The sequence below is a fragment of the Dermacentor albipictus genome, chromosome 4 (assembly GCF_038994185.2).
Source record: "Dermacentor albipictus isolate Rhodes 1998 colony chromosome 4, USDA_Dalb.pri_finalv2, whole genome shotgun sequence".
Classification (NCBI taxonomy): Eukaryota; Metazoa; Arthropoda; class Arachnida; order Ixodida; family Ixodidae; genus Dermacentor; species Dermacentor albipictus.
Genome location: NC_091824.1, coordinates 150,486,009 through 150,491,777, shown reverse-complemented (window position 1 = coordinate 150,491,777; position 5,769 = coordinate 150,486,009).

Here is a 5,769-nt window from a genome sequence, read left to right as displayed (position 1 = left end):
CTACAAATGCATCTAAGTCAATTTGTCTTCTGTGCAAGCGTGGTTCCCGTTATTTTTATTCCTTGGTTGCGGCAAGACAGCGTCGTTTACTTAAGCCGCTTTGGGTTCTCTATTCGGCTCCTTTTCGATATGATTCAGAGTGCTAATATTCACCCATCTTGCTCAACTAGGTTGACAAGGTGATATAATACGCCTACGCTGCCATAAAAATGTGTTCTAGCATGTGATCTCTATTTACGCAGTTCACCCGCAATGAAAAACGCGGATGCATACAAAGCAGATATTTCTTCTATGCTGGGCAAGAGAAGCTTTGGTGACTGTGTGAGATAGCAGCTACACAAGTATTATGCGGGAACTATCACTTGTAATAAGTGCTAAATATCAGTGTCGTCCCAAATAAAATGCATTAAAAATTTAATATTAATATGTGCGCTCTCGAGTGTAACCAAAAAAGCTTTTTCGTTGGAAAAACAAAGTAGGGCCTTAAATTTTGGTATCGATGTCCCTCAAGACATTTTCGTGAGAAGACTACGTTATATTCATGGTGATATCCCACAACTAACTTGCCAACAGGCAAGTTGTCAAGGGGAACTTCATAATTGGCGCCGTCTGCTGCGCCTATGGACAGGTAGCGCCGCGTTGTGGCAATCTTCAACACGAGCAGTTGGGAGTAATGCATGCGGAACATAGGCGGCAGGCACGCTGCACAAAGCTAATTTAGGAAGCTGTCTTGTGCTGACATCGTGAGATGCGAAGAGCAAATTACTGGAGCCACTAAAACCGCTATGCGCTCAAAGATGGCAGGCATATTGCGCTGCGTCTGGGTTTTCTGTGCGGTTACGTTCGGCCGGGATAGATTCGGTCCTCTGTATCTCTTCCCGTCTTTCCTCCAATAACATTCTAAACGACTTTTGTTCATCTCGACTGTTCACTGGTTAATGCTTTCATGCATATTGAATCCTAGTATGTCGGGAAGATGGGCGTTACCTGTGAGTCTCGCTGGGTGAATACCATCGCATTCCATTAGGATGTGCTTAGTCGCTTTCGTGTTTTCGCTGCAGCAAATACATGCTTCAACCGCGTGCAAATATTTGATCTAGTATCTTTTTCTCCTTATGTAACCAGCCCAGGCATCAAATCGTAAATCACTGCCTTTGATGTTGCTGCACAGATTTTCTTTTGGGGTTACTTTATCAGTATACTTTTAAATCTCCGTAGTCCTTTTTGTTCTCATCCCTTTTTTCGAATTTACTGTCTCTCTCCTTCTCACTTTATTTTTGGCGACTCCTGGTTGTATATTTACACTTTCAATTACCCTGTACTGGTCTGCCTACCTTTTATACCTATTTCTTCATTCGCTCTCCACACTTATTTAGGTACAATATTCGGGCTATTTAGCTGGCCATTTATATTCATTCATGCTTCTGAGTCTTCAAAACTAATTTTGTTCTGCACTACTCTGATTTCAAAAAATTTAGGCACTCATTAGTGATTCTACCGTAGACCCCCCAACTCAACCTGCCTACCGAAGTTTGATTAATTCGACAATACGTCAGACCTAAAGCACAAAATAGCATTTCCACGTTAATAGCTGTGACCATTTTTCCTGTCCAAATTCCTGGCCCCACTACGTATTTATGGATGCCTGAATTGTCAACTGACAATTTGACACCTTTATTATGAAATCAAGTTAAGCATTAAAAATGGCTTGTTCCGCATGAATTTAAGACTACAGGGGAGCGTTAGGCTTGTGGATCACCAGCTTTAGTTTAATAAGAAAAGCTTCTAGGTGCTGTTGGTTTTGGTATTCGTGAAAGCCAATATACCAGCGTAATTAAATTTACTCAGCGCCAAATTTATTGATGGGTTCTATCGTCGTACATCGCAATGATAATATTAGATTGGAAAGAGAGATGCAATGACTGCCGCTGTGTACCGGTGTGTTAATCTTTATGCTCGCTGTAGTATATTGCGGCGCAACTATTTAGCAAATCTGGTAGGTCCATTCATATCACACTTCAGAGCAGCAGCATGGTGATACACAATTGTACTTTTCTATGTCTTTCTCCCTGAATGTAGGTAGGCACAGTGCCACTCCCGGTGGCTGCTGCCAGCCCGACCCCTCTCAATTTGAGTAACTGTGCATTGCATATGTGTTTTCATACTAAATATACGAATAATAATTTGTGCGTGTTCAGCTAGCAATGAAATAAAATGCAATGTTCATTTCTCACCTAGCTACAGCAACCAGCAAGAGGGGACGCAGGGCAAAAAGCTGCTTTGATGAAGCTTGAAGATCACCCGGCGCCCGTTGATCACATGACAGTATTCTCATAATAACCGAGAACTCGACCTAGCTTCGTATAGGCTCAAGGGGTAATGGGTGAAACAGGACCAGGCCGCGCCGTTTCAGGCCGGGCCGAGCACGGACCAGGTTTAAAATCACTGAGCGAGCGCAAGTGGGCTTGCGGATGGTACATTTGGGCTCGGGCAGTCTCCGAGCCTGAAGAACCTGTCCGTGCAGTGTTCTAAGTACCCATCCATCAAGTGGTGCCAAATAAAAGCAAGCTTGCTGCCATCTCGTATGTAAGCAGCGTGAGCGAAGCTTTGGGCAGTGTTTAAGCACTACGACGCTTCACTGGCCCTTGTCCCTTCCGATAAGCTACGTGCTCAGCTGATGCACTTGAAGGAACGCCGCGAAAGGCCAAACGATCCTGGTGTCGTGTACAAAGTCCTATGCAAAGAATGGGATGCATCATGCATTGTAGACCATCAAAAATTCGAAAACACCTAAAACAACATCAATCTGACGTCGCTAAAGCCAACTCTGATTGCATCGCATTATCCGAACACCACGAGAAAAACTGTCATTCCATATACTTGGGCTCGTAGTTCATTGCCGCCACTGAGAAAGTATTACTGACGGGGTTACTAGTAGAATCCCTGCCTATTCAGACCATGAGCGAATGGATAAATAGAACAGGTGTTGATCGGCCCGACATCTACGCACGCGCTCGGTGCCATCTCGCACATATAAAACCGAGAGCCCTTGCCTTTGCAGTCATTTGTGTACAAGCAGCCTCTACTAGCCTCAACGCATCAGGTTTTCGCCATTTTATTAATTTCAGAGCGAAGCTTTTAGTGCAAGTATATACAAGCGTTCAAAAACGTTATAAGCCACATTTCACATTTTGCTAAAAAGAAGTATTTTAATCATGATGTTTATATCTTAAACGAAATTGGAGAATATACCAGTCTCTTCGGAAGCTGAGTTACTGCGGGTTGTATGAAGCATGGGTGTGGTATCGCAAGATAGTCGAGGAGTGTGCTTCGCTGCTGGACAGTATTCAAATTCCCTTGTCGACTCACCTGGGAAGACGACGGTATTAAAAGCGGATTCTTTTCAAGCAGGACACAGATGGTACTGATGTGAACTTGGGCGTGTAACTTGCTCTTGCATGAAGTGGGCTTCCGTACAGGAGCCGTGTACCTAAGCCCTTTTCCTTCATTTCTTACAACCTGACGTAACACTCTATGGGCTTGGTGGATTCCTTGCTCTGACGCCACCCAAAGCTGCAAGAGGGTCGTCGCACCGTCGTCGTCACCTTGATGTTGTCACACGCTCGCGTCAGACGCATAACTGGTTGCCTTGCACGAACATACTCGTCCACCTGCTGACGCTTTGCGGAACCCTATACAATGATGTATAGCCATATCTGCAATATGCTTCGCATAACAATTCCTTTCCCCAGTGCGCGACATCTTCATAAATATTTGGCCCTAGAATGGGAAAAAGTATATTATACTGCAGTCATATTGTATCATTCAGCTCACATCTTTTTTCCTCGACAGTTACGTTTGTAAGTGAGAAATTTATGTGTACAGAATTCGATTCACGAATCAGAACTACCATAAACAGTGCATGAAGAACCTTAATACTATTCGCAAGCGTCTTAAGCCGGCACAATAGAACAGCTTTCTCAGATTCATTCAGCAGATGTTCTATAGTATCCACGCTAATCCAAGTGGTTTTAATATGCTGGGAAGTGCTCTACATTCCTCGAGGTAACACATCATCACTTCGGCTATATACTCTTGGCAGAGAATGTACGTTGATAGAATTGAATCACCTCAAGCTGCGATCGAAACAACAGTGTTTCCAGTCGCTTGTATGCATATTTATTCAGTTCGAGCTCCTCTTGCTTCTTTGCACTCTGCTTTTACTGTGTAAACGGTGTTCCTTTAAGGAATGTTAACAAGAACTTTCTTCTTAGAATATGCACATATGCAGGTATGGGCGCACCTCTCAAAGACACTTAGAAAGTGTGACGACCTTCTGAACTTCACATCCAAAATATGACGTGTTGACCCGCTACCACTTTGTCGCCAACGAAAGCAACCTTTCGCACAACTATCAAATTATTGGCTAGGGGAGGCGCCAAATATAAAATATGCATAGAATTATTGAGTAATCAGTTGGGTTGCAAAGCAGCATGGTCCGCATTACCAGGTGGTGAAACTATTGCCATTAATAAGACATATTCAATTTTGGTGTTTTACTTGCCATAAGCACGAGACACGCTGTAGGTGGCAATTCCAGTACAATTTAGACAATCTGGCACTCTTAATTGTGCACCCCAGGCACGCTAAGTGGGCGTTTTCGCTTTCCGCCCTCATCGTAATGTGGCCGCCATGATCGGGTTTAAAGAGTATTCAAAAAAGAAGCTGTAGTCGCAGCCCCCGTAGTTTCTTACCAGCACAGGTGAAGCTAGAGTTCGCCTGTTCTTCTACTCTCAAAGTGGTCCGCGACAGCTGAAACTTCTCAGCTCACGTCATTTTGGTCGGTTATTGCAAATGCTAAGGGTATTTGAATATAAAGACAATAAAAGCTCCAAATTATTGCCTAAAATGTTACCTTTGGCAGCCTATTGATATCATAGTGCGCTGTAGAATTTGAAGAAAGAAAAACGTTCAGGCTTCGTTCTGAAACCAGTGACAAAGAAAGACTTCCGACGATATCTGTACGGCTAAATTAAGCATCAATAGCACGGAGTGGGGAGAAAGCGCTTCTAGTATAACCCGCTATTCACTAACGTTACTGCTTGCCTCTGGCATGATAGCGATTCGGCTTCGTTTTTGAGACGGCATCTCCACTCCAGCAAATTTTCTTAAGCCTCCTTGGCCGGGATTGAACCCAAGACCTGGAGCTAAGCAGCGCACTGCCAAAGCCACTAGGCTGGTAGACCAGTAGCCATGGTGTAGCTCTGCGGAGGGTAAAAAAAAAAAACAAAAAAAAAACGAACGCTACGAGTACGCATTATTTCTTATGATGCAAATGACAAGTCCTGGAGCATTAAACGGACAACTGTAACACTCATCAAAGGCATCAAGTAATAGCTGACCAAATATTTACATCCGCAGAGGGTGAATCGCTGATGAAGATGGCCCGTGAACCTAAATGCGGCGGTTAAAAAAAACCTTCGTTTCTACCGGGGCTTAGCTGCCAGTTTTCTCTCGCACGACACGCGAACTTAGTAATCTTCACGTGGCGCAAACCATTGTGGATACTATTTTGTCTCAAATGCCAGTGAAAACGTTCACAACGGCTCTTATTCATCAGCGCTGCTGTGCTAAAATATGCCCTCTGGTTGACAGTGTTCACTTTTACACGTATGTTCACGTATACGTTCCCGGCGGTTCACTCATTCGAACCGCCTGGAAACATTCTTAATTTGCTGCACGTGCAACCAAAATACGATAAACGGTATG